The sequence below is a fragment of the Schistocerca gregaria genome, chromosome 7 (assembly GCF_023897955.1).
Source record: "Schistocerca gregaria isolate iqSchGreg1 chromosome 7, iqSchGreg1.2, whole genome shotgun sequence".
NCBI lineage: Eukaryota > Metazoa > Arthropoda > Insecta > Orthoptera > Acrididae > Schistocerca > Schistocerca gregaria.
This window is the reverse complement of record NC_064926.1, coordinates 59,544,905-59,560,121: the sequence shown is the minus strand read 5'-3', so window position 1 is coordinate 59,560,121 and position 15,217 is coordinate 59,544,905.

The following is a 15,217-nucleotide window of genomic DNA, read 5'->3' as shown; positions in this document are numbered from 1 at the left end:
TGTTAGTGCCTGTGCTGTCACCCTTCTTATCTAGATGGATCATGGCTTGTTTCCTGTCGTCCGGTATTCTTTTTTTCTCCTAGCAATATTTAATAACCTCATACGCAGTTTTAGCTGCCCGTTTCCCTCAAAATTTCCACATCTCAGCTAATATGCCGTCTTCACCTGTCGCTCTGTTGTTTTGCAGCTGGCCAGTGTATTGATCAATTTGATGCCGTGATAGTTGTTCTGAGGGTGGGTTTTCCTTTTGAGGCTCTCTCAGAATTAGTCTTTGTGCTAGTTCCTCGTAGTTCAGAAGATTTATGAAGCATTTTGCTAGTAACCCACAGCTGTCTTTGTCGTTCGTAATCAGTTTGCCTGTTGAGTCTTTGAAGTGTAGGCTCGTCGGCTTGCGACCTGCTATTTCTTCTTTGCAAACTTTGAAGAAGTCCCTAGTGTTGTTCTGCCTGAAATTTCTGTCCATTTTCTCTGATCATTTTTTTGTCACTTTTCCGCTTCTCTGTTCGAGTAATTTTTATATATGTTTTCTGATCTCAGAAAGAGTTCCATTTTTTCCAAGTAGCTCTATGCTCTATCGCTTCGTCACATACCTTATACCACTACCTATTTTGCCTTCTTCTTATTGGTTGTTCTAGTTCTTTCACAATTTCTATCACTGTTTCTCTAATTTCATACCAGTTTCCCATCGTCTTTGCATCTTTGAGTGTAGATTTTTAACGTATTCGTTCCTGTTCTCTGACAGAAATTTTGTGTCAATTCTATGAACTTTAAAAAATTTTAGGTTGAAATTTGGCTTTGATTTCTGTTAAAAGTGATCCGAATAAATGCCAAGTCCTCTCCTGGGCAGTACGTTCATGATTTCTCTATGAAATCTTTCGTTATTGCCACATGATCCAGTTGATGTGAGCCTAAGTGTGTTTTAGGAGAAGACCAGGACTTCTTTCTCTTTGGAAATTTCCTGGAAAACGTTGACATTAGTTTTAAATCAAACTGTCTGCAGAAGTTGATGAGCCTTTCTCCATTCTTACTATTGCCTTGTATTTCTCTTCTCTGCCGATCTGTGAGTTGAAGTCCCTCTCGAGTATTTTTACGTGGTGCTTGGGTATTTTTGATGTCTCATTTTCCAGTGTCTCCCAAAATTGTTCGAGTTTCTTTGGATTTTTTCTGTTTTATTGTTGTAATAAGTAAATAAAATATATTTTATTACATTTTCTCATAAATGAAACACCATTCTCGTTCCTGTCTGTGAGTCCGGGGTAGTATCAAAAACTGCTGTAGAGATTTTAATACAGAATTGGAATTACCGGGACATTTTTCTTGCCAGCATCGATATCAGTAACAGACAAAAGTTGACGTGAGTCTCGCTTCCCTAGATGGATCAACCGCCTACATCCGTAATTAAGTTTGTACGGAACCCTCAGTATGCGACTCCTGCATGTACTCGTCAAATTTTTCCATATTTTGAAGCATTCAAACGTTGCTTCTGCATTCGCAGGCTGAGACTGACTGGAGGAGGAATTCAGGCAGCTTCATTCCTCAGCAAACGCGCTTCACAACTGCTAGGTGCCAGCTGGTATGCGTGACGTCCTGCAGAACACCTCACCGACGCTTGCCGAGCGTGCTCTGGGGGGTTTAAGTTGGATGAACGGGCAGGACAATCCATTCGCTGAGTGTCCCTTCGTTTCAAGTCGTCTTCCACGTGCTCCGTTCGATGCAGCCGTGCATTGCAATACGCAAAAATGAAAAAATGGATCAAATGGCTCTTAGCACTATGGGGCTTAACTGCTATGGTCATCAGTCCCCTAGAACTTAGAACTACTTAAACCTAACTAACCTAAGGACGTCACACATATCCATGCCCGAGGCAGGATTCGAGCCTGCGACCGTAGCGGTCGCGCGGTTCCAGATTGTAGCGCCTAGAACCGCTCGGCCACTCCCGCCGGCGCAAAAATGAAGTCAGGGTCGAATTCACCCCTGAAAAGCCTCGCATGGGAAAGGAATAAACAAATGGTTCAAATGGCTCTGAGCACTATGGGACTTAACATCTATGGTCATCAGTCCCCTAGAACTTAGAACTAATTAAACCTAACTAACCTAAGGACATCACACAACACCCAGCCATCACGAGGGAGAGAAAATCCCGACCCCGCGGGGAATCGAACCCGGGCGTGGGAAGCGAGAACGCTACCGCACGACCACGAGATGCGGACGGAAAGGAATACAGTGTCTAAATAACGATGACCAAGATTTGTAGGTCGGCACGCCAATGCAACAATATACCTCCCTATACTGTATCACCTGACCACCAAAACGCTCACGTACGGCAACATGGGTGCATTACGTGTTCCCACATTTCGCCATATGAGGGTACGTCTAGAATCACCACTCAGACTGGATCTTGTCTGATCTTAGAAGAGCACGCCACCCCACTCCTAGTTGCACCAGTCGCTACGCACTTTTCACCATCACAAACGGTACCACCGATGTACGAGTGTCAATGGAACACAGCATACCGGTAATATAACAAGGAGACCACCCCCATGCGGTCACCGTGTCGGTGTGGAATATGAGATTGTGTGGGTTGCAGTCCTGTTAAGTGTGGTTGCAATTGCACCCGATGTTTGAAGTGACTACTCTCTTGCCTGTTGTACGATGTAGCATTCATCTGCTACTGTAGATGATCGCGGTCGACCATCTCCTCCCCTTCGGACAGTGCTTCGGATCGCTCCCCACGCGTTTGAAACAAAGCTCTGAGTAATAATGAAATCCTGGGCTACACACGCCACACTTCGTTCTTCCAGTTTCCCGATCATTCTTTCCCGCGAGCAGTCATCCAAATGCTGTCCCCGGCCCAGGGAGAGATAACAAAGCCACCAAAGTGCACCGTATAACTGCTCGGTTACTGAGACACGCTGTCTTTCCCCGTTCTTTCAACTGCCTCGTGTTGTGGGGCCAGACCCATTTGGCGTTAAAGTCACGCTGACCTCATACCACGTGCGGTCCAGCTTTGTGTGCACGACTGTCTGGTAACATGCTCCCGTGATTACGTTAACCTACCCACGTACTTAATATATTACGTTCCTTTATCTATCTCGTCCTTATGTTGTGCAGAGTAGTGGATATCCAAATAGCGCAGAGTAAGTCCCCCCCCCCCTTCACTCCCCCACCCCCATCCCCCACACGCATGCAAGCACATACACACAAACACGAAAAAGTTTTCGCCGCTTGGAAAGCTGTATACGAAGATGGCAATATCACAGATGACAGTGCCAGAGAATTGTTCGTAGATGTGGCAGTAGAGAATTTACATATTATAAAAGTTTCATGACACGCAATTTAGTCGCAGTGAGCATTGATTACAAATGTAATAAACAACGCAACTATTTTGTTCAGATGGTTCAAATGGCTCTGAGCAGTATGGGACTTAACATCTGAGGTCATCAGTTCCCTAGAACTTAAAACTACTCAAAGCTAACTAACCTAAGCATATCACACACATCCATGACCGAGGCAGGATTCGAACCTGCAACCGCAGCAGTCGCGCGGTTCCGGACTGAAGCGCCCAGAGCCGCTCGGTCACAACGAGCGGCAACTATTTTGTTAAAAAAACATTACTTAAATGACATTACATAAATAGTGTGGTACACACAGTGGACAAAATAACCGATGAGAAACAATTCCACATAAATGAATAAATTACTCAACAATTGACGTTATATTAACAATAGGGAACCAGTTGGAAATTCAAATTAATTACACTACTGGCAATTAAAATTGCTATACCACGAAGATGACGTGCTACAGACGAGAAATTTAACCGACAGGATGAAGATGCTGTGATATGCAAATGATTGGCTTTTCACACCATTCACACGAGGTTGGCGCCGCTGGAGACACTTACAACATGCTGACACGAGGAAAGTTTCCAAGCGATTTCTCATACACAAACAACAGTTGACCGGCGTTGCCTGGTGAAACGTTGCTGTGATGCCTCGTGTAAAGAGCAGAAATGCGTACCATCACGTTTCCGACTTTGATAAAGGTGAGATTGTAGCCTATCGCGATTGCGGTTTATCGTGTCGCGATATTGCTGCTCACGTTGGTCGAGATCCATTGACTGTTAGCAGAATATGGAATCGGTGGGTTCGGGAGGGTAATACGGAACGCTGTGTTGGATCCTAACGTCCTCGTATACTAGCATGGCTGTAACGGATCGTGCAGCCAAGTCTCTATCCCAGAGTCAGCAGATGGGGACGTTTGCGAGACAACAACCATCTGCACGAACAGATGAACGACGTTTGGAGCAGCATGGACTATCAGCTCGGAGACCTTGGCTGCGGTTACCCTTGACACTACATCACAGACAGGAGCGCCTGCGATGGTGTTCTCAACGACGAACCTGGGTGCACGAATGGCAAAACGTCAATTTTTCGGATGAATCCAGGTTCTGTTTACAGCATCATGATGGTCGCATCCGTGTTTGGCGACATCGCTGTGAACGCACATTAGAAGCGTGTATTCGTCGTCGCCATACTGGCTTATCAACTGGCGTGATGGTATGGGGTGCCATTGGTTACACGTCTCGGTCACCTCTTGTTCGCACTGACGGCACTTTGAACAGTGGACGTTACATTTCAGATGTGTTACGACCCCTGGCTCTACCTCCTATTCGATCCCTGCGAAATCCTACATGCACGACCGCATGTTGCAGGTCCTTTACAGGCCTTTCTGGATACAGAAAATGTACGACTGCTGCCCTGGCCAGCACGTTCTCCAGATCTCTCAGCAACTGAAAACGTCTGGTCAATGGTGGCCGAGCAACTGTCTCGTCACAATACACCAGTCACTACTCTTGATGAACTGTCGTATCGTGTTGAAGCTGCATGGGCAGCTGTACCTGTACACGCCATCCAAGCTCTGATTCAATGCCCAGGCGGATCAACGCCGTTATTACGGCCAGAGGTGGTCGTTGTGGGTACTGATTTCTCAGGACATATGACCCAAATTACGTGAAAATTTAATCCAGTGTTAATCCAGTGTCAGTTCTAGTATAATATATTTGTCCAATGAATACCCGTTTATCATCTGCATTACTTCTTGGTGTAGCAATTTTAATAGCCAGTAGTGGTAACTTCCGTATTAACGTATGTCTGAGAAGGCTTTTTTATGTTACTGTAGTATTTTTTCTTGGGTTACTCTCCACTTGTTATTATCCAAGGGAGTACTGTTTACTTATGTTTCACATTGGAAAGCAAGTGAATGACATATTGTAGAAATGCTGCATAGCTAATCCAGTCTGCTCATTGAGGAAATGTTGTGATGATTTGCTTTTATGCACATATATTTCTATCTTTTCGAGAATGCTTTTTACTCCGTCTCTTCAGAATTGTGTGCATCATAAATGTGGGTTTTGATATGTTGACCAAACATATGACAGCTAAGTGTTCTCTGAACCTAGTCACCAAGTCTCTCGTAATTTGTCCTACGTAGTAGGAGAGGCAACTTTGGGAACTGAGTTTGTATATCTCTAGTCTTTTGTATGAATAATGTTACATTTGTAAATACGCCTTGTTTTACGTACAGTCTTCCATGTCGCAAAAGCGAGTGAGTGTCACAGAGAGAAAGAGAGAGAGAGAAATACTTTAAAAAGTGCTTCATATACTCTTCACTATTTAATGAACACGAGCAGTCAGCATTGAAATATAGTCACGCTGGATTTTTGACATAAGTAAGCTCAAGCTAAAACAGTTCTACCTTAAAGATTTGTTCACATTGTACTGATGTTGCAAGTGTACAATTGCAAGCAGACGACTCTAAGGCCTTGGCTTAAAGCTATTTCATTGACAGCATACGATATTTCCAGTAGTTTGTTTAACTGGATCAGAGATAAGAGCGGTTTTCTCCTCATTCATTCGTCACAGATGATTTGCGTTCAGCAGCCACTCCATCACTACCATTTTCGAGTCACTCCTTACTGCCGTTTTTTCGAGCTGCTTGTTATGAGACAGAGCTGTGTCGAAGCCAATCACCAGATGCGGAGGAAGGCTCGGCAAAACCAATTCCTGAAATCAGTTTTCGAAATTTGTAGTTTTCATTTCGCCACGACAGTCTCGTTGGTGTGATATATTCCAGAACTGTAGCTAAGCATTCATTAGAAAACCATTTGTGGAACCCAAATTTGCCAATATAATTCTTCTGGAGACTCTTCCCCTCGCTGTAACACCAAATATGTCACACATTCTTTTGTTTTCGAGGCACGAGTAACCGAGGCAAAATTTCGTCACCTTCTCCATGAAGTGATTTCGTTTTCGCAGGGAATTGTAAATGCCACCTAATAATGTATCTACATATTAACATTTTAAAAGTGAAGATTGTACCCCAGCTTCACCCTATTTTGAACCGTAAAACTAACAGAAATTTAAAGTCATCTAATTCATACTGTATGTCACCTACAATCCAGCTAAAGACAGAAAAGTGAAGAAAGATGTACTGTAGAAACTTTGAAAGCCATCTACGCTGAGTGAGCTGAGACTTGAGCCGTTCTCTCTCCCAACTATGCGTTTCCGTGAACTTAACGGCAAGGGGGTCTGGAGTGAGTTGGTCGGTTGTTGCGGACGAGGGAAGTTATCTCTGCGCGGCTGGGTCCGCTGGCGGTCCCTGCCCAGTGTCGGAGCGTGTGTGTAGCTGTCCGATCGCTACGAGCTTCGTGGTTCACCGATGCAAGACGTCAAAGCTGAGTAGTGGTTTCAACTACCCAAGCCACGTCTATTCATGTTGTGGTGGTTCGCTTCGGTGGTTTGCTGTTTGGGGGGGGGGGGGGGGGGAGGGGTTTTCGGTGAGAAACACCGAGTGGTTCTACTGCTGAGATTTAGCCGCCATGCGGTGCAATTAACTATTCTGGACGACTACGATTTGAGTGCACCAATGGAATTTTATGTCTTGTGGCCGTTAGTGTTCTGGTTACCTGCCCTGAGCACTGGCGCAAATTCAGGCAGTGTTCTTTTGAGCGATGTTAGCTACATTACCGTGTTTCAAATTCAAGTGTACCAGCGGAATTTTCTGCCTAGTGGCCGTTAGTGTTAAAATATGGTTACCTGCCCTGTCCACTGACGTAATTTTAGGCAGCGTCCTCTCCTCACCTGTTGTCGCTGTCCAACATGGTGTGTAATTTTGACAGCTAATACTTGCTCCATCGTGGATTATCACTTTTGTAACATTGCCAGTTTCAGTTCTCATGTACTGATTGACGGGAAGCAAGTTGTTGTGTCATCCGGTCCGTGGCTGTCCCCTGGTTGGGTCCGAAGGATCAAGTATAGTTGGGCTCACCACCTGAGGCAGACAGACCTTCCTGGTGGCCTTCTGAGTGCCACCACTGTTTAATTATATGTTGTCAGCTGTTTTAAATTTTGGGCTTATGGTTATTGTTTTTTTTAATTTTGCAAAATTAATTTAAATTTGTCTTTCAAGCTTAAACACTGCAGTCTTCTGCTTTTAAAGATTATGGTAATATATTTTAAAATTTTGAACTTTAATTGTGGCTCTCAGCCATTGGTATTGCACCTTGCATATGTTTCTTCTTTAAATTATTTTATTGCTATCTTAATTAGATTTTTATCTTGTTGATTTGTAAGATTTCTTGTTGTTAAACATTCTGGCCTTCTGCCTTTAAAGGTCTATGGTAATATATTCTGAAGTTTTGAAATTTAATCGTGGCCCTCAGCCATCTGTGTTGCACCTTGCATACGTTGCTTTTTTGGGTTTTAAATTATTTTATCACTATCTTAACTGAATTTTTGATTTTTTAAAGATTTCTTTTTGCCTTCTGCCTTTCAAGGTCTATGGTAATATATTCTAAAATATGGAATTTTATTGTAACCCTCAGCCATTTGTATTGCACATTACGTATGTTGTTTTTTTAATTATTTTATTGCTATCTTAATTGGATTTTATCTTCTTAAGATTTCTTGTTGGAGACCTTCAGCCGTGAATTAGTTGCATTCGGTAAAGATTCGGCTATGTGCCGCTTTGGTTGTAAGGGTTATTAAATAAAAATAAATGACAATTAGAAGCAGAAACTGACCTCAACGCTTGGCCCTTGCCACAATCCTATTACCTGTTCACTCAGCAGGTTTAGCGGGCGTCTCAAAACTGTATCACATAATCTGTGTAACATGCAGCTGTACTACGCATATTAAAGAGTTCTCAATGGATTTGGTGTGTTTTCGAAGACCGCGAACAGAAGAATTACTGAAAATGACCTCTTCTTTCCAAGAGTTCCTGGATATTATTGACCTTCATGAACCTATCCACATTCGCCACTCTTTGTCTAGTGAAAATAGCTGCTTGTTTTAAATGTCACAGCATTTTACGACATAAAGGGTCGTTTGAGAGCTTCATTCCGACTCACAGCTCTCTTTCCACGAATAGCAATAGAAGAAATCGAAGGTGTCAACCTCGATGAATCAACATCATTCTCATCACTCATTGTTAGAATAAATGCAAATCACACTTCACATACTACTCCTCGGCTCAGCATACTAAAACACATTATTGAAAATTAAGATTGGTAGCGACCGGAACCAAGTAAATATCAATCTGTACTCATATACAGTCTTTCGATTTCTACCGAAACAGAGACTTCCGTGAGCCGCCACGCCAGTAAACGATTACTACACTTTCAGCCACGGCTATTTCATTGTGCTTAAGGTCCAAAACAGGCTTACACAGCTAAAGCGCTCCGCTTACTCCCATACGCCGGAGCCGTGAAACAACTGCCACGAACACACTTAAAGTTATAATAGAACAGGCAAAAACATGAACCGAGTGGAAACTTCGACAGCTCGTTACGCACGTTAATAAGAAGTAGACCCCTGTCGCTCACATAGCACCCCGTCGCTACTTCCTAATAACTAATATCGCCTCTTTAACCTGTCACTCACACAACACGTGGCAGCGCAATTTCCAGAACATCGCTTCGATAATTAAAGACTGTGGAAGATTATACAACTTCGTCGCCTAAATAGGTGACTTAACACAAGATAACGCGCCAGATATAAGTACCACATACGTTTGGGGAAGGCCACAGAGGATACATGTCTGTTTTTGCTGATGCGATAGTAAGGTTATCCAGCGGAGGGGAGACTGACGGTGTGTTACAGCCAACTGCTAAAAGTAATTACAGATGGTTCAGATGGCTCTGAGCACTATGGGACTTAACATCTGATGTCATCAGTCCCCTTGAACTTAGAACTACTTAAACCTAACTAACTTAAGGACATCACACACAGCAATGCCTGAGGCAGGCTTCGGTCCTGCGACCGTAGCGGTCGCGCGGTTCCAGACTGAAGTGTCTAGAATCGCTCGGCCGGCAAATGTAATTACATTCGTTTTATAAAGGAATTAGACGAAGAAACATAGCTGTGAAGCTTAGTCAGATATACAATAGGAGAATAGTAAACAAATTCCATGTTAAAAATTATTAAAGAGGAACATTAAGGTACCAGTGAAATCAAGAGCTATATCTGTTACTTTATGCACCACAACGTACTATACTGAAGAATAAATCCGAATTCTAACCTATAGCTCACCCCTGCATACCAGACAATTCTAAGGAATGGCTTCTCTAATATATACATTTAAGTGTATTTTCAAGTACGAAAGTATTAAGATATTGCGATAACTTTCAGAGGAACAAGTCATCCCCCACACAGTGTAACAGTAAAATGCATCATACCATTCCAAAGAGATTAGAAAAATTGTTGCTATTGTTTTTTCTGACCATTGTTTCGTTCTCGTGAAAATGTAACACAGATCACGGTAGTCATGAAAACGTTATCAAAATCCGTTATTTTATATCCATAGCAAAAGGCAACTGCTAGTGCAATGATCAAGAACAGATTAAAATTTCCTGTGAACATCGTAAAACCAGAAAGCACTATAACTACAGCAAATCACACCTTATGAATGAATCGTGTCATCGTTTTGTGGAAAAACAACGAACTCGGCAAATATGGATTGCGTCCTACCACGTCGTTTGGAACATTGTTGAGAGGACAAAAAGGGAACTAGGAAGTTTATTCATGGGGCACTGTGCGAAAAGACATGATGCTTGATCTGGTCGGCAAGCAAAATTTCAGCAGGTACCTAGTAGTACACTTTGTAATGAGAGAGAAGTGGAATGCACCACGTATCTGCAAATATTGTAAACTGTAAAATGTTTTACCTTGTATCTCAGAGGTTTCAAGTTTGTTTCGTTGGCGCAGGTCAGAACTGAGGCAATAAAATAACACCATGATAAAGATTTAACTCAATTAGTTATTTAGTCAAGTACCCGAGCTATTGCCCTCCCGGCTTTCCTGATGGAAGGGAGCGCCTGGTCCCCGGCACGAATCCGCCCGGCGGATTTGTGTCGAGGTCCGGTGAGCTGGCCAGCCTGTGGATGGTTTTTAGGCGATTTTGCATCTGCCTCGGCTGGTTCCTCTTATCCCGCCTCAGTTACACTATGTCGGCGATTGCTGCGCAAACAAGTTCTCCACGTACGCATACACCACCATTACTCTACCACGCAAACATAGGGGCTACACTCGTCTGGTGTGAGACGTTCCCTGGGGGGTCCACCGGGGGCCGAACCGCACAGTAACCCTGGGTTCGGTGTGGGGCTGCGGAGGGATGAAGTGGACTGCGGTAGTCGTCGTGGGGCTGTGGACCACAGCGGCTGCGGCGGGACGGAACCTCTCCGTCGTTTCTAGGTGCCCGGTTAACATACAATACCGAGCTATTTCTTTGGGACTAAATTAAGGTGTTTCTCGATTTTATGGCTCCATAACCCACACATGGAAGTTGTTCTTCCAGCTCCCTCAAGAACACCACTGATTCTGTTACAATTTCTTGGACTGCGCTGCAGATTACTTTACTATCTCTCTCTACAGTTCACTGCTTTCCATTAAAGTTGAAGCATCAGGAAAGATAGCAAATAACGAAATTTTGCTATTATGTGTATACAGCATTGCACGAAGAACACGTGATTAAGTTCGTAAGTAATTAGGTAGTGAACAGGATGAGAAATTTAGTACACAGAGCATCCACCTATGACAGCAACAATAGCCGCAACCCAACGGTTATTTGATTCGTAATGAGCTTGTATGACAGATTGCAAACGTCATTCCACGCACCTCTAGTTTCATTCAAAATTTTAGCAAACGTAATGCCTGACGAGTATTGGTGCACCAGTTTCTCGACAGTCGGTGACTAAATATTTTCAGCATGTGAGAGATGGATGGATGGATGAAAGGAGGAATGGCTGGATTGATGGGGTTAAAACGACCAAACTAAGAGGCCGTCAGGCCCTCACCCCTTTGAGTGTCAAGCCAAGAGTAGTTCTCAGAGAGGAAGGACAAATCCCAATGAATGGTTGTATCTGAGCATCAAGAAAACCACGAAATAGAAGAAAGAGGAGCTGACATTGTACAAGGGGAAAGATGGGAGACCTGTCCTGTCCAGAAAGCAGCTGGAACCCGCTGTAACATGTCATGTGACAGGAGATGCACCCTCTGCATCCAACAGCACTTCCACTCGTTACATTGCCGCAAGAAAACTAGCTATATGACAAGCTAATTTAAGGAAAGAGAACAACGACGACGAGACAGAAAAACTACGGCAGATACAAAAGAATAAGGAGCATTAAAAAAGTGGGAAAGGCAGGAGCTAGGGCGGACCACCAAGCAAGGGCAGCCGTGGGCCCCCAGCGTCCCTCAAGCGACCGATGACGCTAATTTGCCCTTTGTCAGGTAGAAGAGTAGAAACCACATTCACAGGTGAACGTAAAGTCAGATAAGGTGCTTTGGCGTCGTCCGCAACACCAGAGGTAACGTCTAAGCAAGTTCAAGGTTTCGCCATAAGATGGCCAAATTAGTGCAGTCCAGTAGAATGTCATCCAACGTTAAAGATCAAAAAACATTTTCAGGCATCTGTCAACAGCATTAATATATTTGGAGAAATGTGTGGCAAACACTGTGCTGTCTCACAATATATTTATTCACGACCTGTTTCGACCACTGATCAACTCCACAGCGGAAAAATATTGTAACAACTTCACATGTCATACATCTTTTCTGCTTAAATAGCATGTATGACATGTGAAGCTATCACAATATTTTTCCACTGTGAAGAAGCTCAGTGGTCCAAACTGATTGTAAATAAATACACTGGTATCCAAAATTAAAGCAACAAGCTTGTATTTCCCCGTCCTGTGTCTAATTCACGATATAATGATACAAACTGTTTTCTGCACGGAAGATGGCATTCCGATCAAAGGACAACCACTCCAGCAATGACGTCAGGTACCTATCGAGCGGGGTAGTGTTTGCAGGGTAGTCCCACATCCACAATCGATGTGTATACAGTCATACACGGTGCATTATGGTACTGCTGTGGAGAGCCATAGGAAAAATGGAAGCCGGAGAGTAGCAAACTGTTGTGGCCCGATGGCTTACTGTGACTCATTCTGTTGTTTTTCGGATGAGACGACAGTTTATACAGACCCAAACTGTCTCCCAGAGACCATACAGGGCAGACGGCAGAGTGAACCGTTATTTGGCTGAAGGGCATACGGTACCGCCTCAGTATGCACTGCAACTAGCATCTGATTTCGCAGCATCCGTTGGACGTGTTGTACCGAGACATACGGGGTACACACGACTTTAGCAGAGAGGCCTTTATTGTAGGAGACCTGTTGTCTGTTTACCTCTGACGTGTCTTCACAAAAGGGAACGTCTAGAGTGGAGTTGTCAACATGCCATCTGGATGGTCGAACGGTGGGCTGATGTTCTTTTCACAGATGAGTCTCGATTTAGTCTGGAGAGTGATTATCGACGGATTCTCATGCGGAGCACACGTATAACGCGATTTAGTGACTTCAACATTATGGAATGAAATCGCTGTGGAAGAGGATCCCTAATGGTGTGGGCAGGGATTATGTTGATCACTCAAGCACCTCTTCATCAAATTGTATGTGTGAATCAGCAAGATTTAACTGCTGTCAGGTACTATGAGGAGATACCATGAGCGGTTGTTGCGAAATACCATGGATCCAGACTTCGTATTGAAGGACGATAAGAAAAATGGAAGCCGGAGAGTAGCATAGAGCACAGGTAGTTGTTGTTTTTTTGGTCTGCTCGCTCTATCGATTTGAATCCCATAAAGCATGTATGTGATGCATTAGGGAGACGGCCTGCATCACGTCACCATCCATTAGCAACTCTTCAAGACTTGTGAGCAGCTCTGCAGGAACAATGGGCTTTATTGCATCAACACGAAATTGATGACATTGTTCACAGTATATCCCGTGATTGTCAAGACTGTATTGGTGCTAAAGGTGGGCACAGAACACATAACGCAAACACTAGCACTAGATTCCCTGCGAGAATCACGGAGACTACCACGTCGGCGTGGTCTCCTTTAGGGTTCGCAGTTTATTCAGAGCAATCAGGGCACGCCAGTCTGTGCTCTAAGCCTCCAACAGCTGACAGCCTAGCGTCGACCGTAGATCCAGTTCTGGTACCCCACCTCCAAAGTCGACATCCTGACAACCAACTTGGCCAACTGGTCAGCATATTCTTTCCCTGGTATCCCAAAGTGAACAGGGGCCCAAATAACGACGACGGACCGTCCAGCTTGCTGGAAGTCATACAAAGATGCTGGATCGTCACAGCCAAAGTCTGTTGAGAGTATCTCTGGTCAGTAGCATGAAGAGCACTCAAGAGTCATTGCCAAATAAGAACGTATCGCTACTGAAAGAACGAAAGTGACTGAGGGCTTGAGCAATGGCTACCAATTCTGCAAAGAAAACACTGCGTCTGTTCGGCAGGTATAATGTTTGTAGGCAGAAACGTTGCGTCCTTCGACAACAGACCCGTCAGTGTACACTAAATCTGAGTATGGAAATGTGTCAAGGTGGCCCAGGAACTGGTACTGAAAAACCATGGGGTCTGAAAAGTCCTTCGGTCCAAAAGATAGGTCGAGAGAGATCCTATGAAGGGATACACCCCATGGAGGTGCACACGATTTCTGCCTGACAATAAGCGACTGTGGGGGAAGCTGGGGTTAAGTGCAGAGACTGTTTATTGGTGACAGGCCAAAGTACCAAGTATGTGGACCAGATGTAATCGTGTTGTGGACCCAACAGCACTGCATCACAATACGCCAGCTGATGGGACAATACAATACAACAACAATTAATCTGCTTGGAGCCTCCACATAGGATACGTCCATCGAGATGTTGTACACAGAAGCGTATCTCATCTGAAAAGATGACGCTACGGTCGTAGGATCGAATCCTGCCTAGGGCATGGATGTGTGTGATGTCCTTAGGTTAGTTAGGCTTATGTAGTTCTACGTTCTAGGGGACTGATGACCTTGGAAGTTAAGTCCCATAGTGCTCAGAGCCATTTGAACCATTTTTTGAAAAGTTGACTTGGTGGGACTCCCCTGCCCACTGTTGCCACTGGGCGTACCATTGTCAGTGGGCCTCTGTGCTGACATGTCCAGGAAACCACAACAATGATCTTCGTGCTGACAGTCCGTATGGATACTTGTCTTGCTTCAAAGTCCCGCCTCTAGGTACAAGACATGGCTGTGGCTAAGACATGGACAGTCGCGCAAACAAATTATCTATTCCTTCAGGCTCTAGTCGCGTGCAGCTGCTCGTTGGGAACGGGCATGGTGTTGAGTATGGCCTTTCTGAACGCATCTATTTCGTATTCACATGGCAGTCCTGGGAATCCTAACCACCGCGAGTTGAATTGTTGCGGAATTGTAAACTACAGTTCCGAGTGGCCACGATAATGCGACTGTCGAATTTTGACATGTGGTGGTTGACGTTACGTCTCCTTACATCAAGCAAAAAACAATCTTCTAACAAATAATATTCAATGCATTTTCTGAAGAACAACCAGTTGCGTAATCTTTTATAGAGAACTAGCTAACAACCCCGGCATTGGCCAGGTATTCATTTTGTCAATTTTCTGTTAGAAATGAAAACAAAAAATGAGCTGTGGTTATACTGTAATATCAAAGAAATTTATTTCCATGTTTTCGTGAGAAAAGCCTTTTAAATTATGAAACAATTGTACAAAGAAGTATGCATAATGTACAAATGTATAGGTACAGTATTCTATACAGATTCTGTATGCTGGTCACAGCTGCTTCACATGTCTAAAAA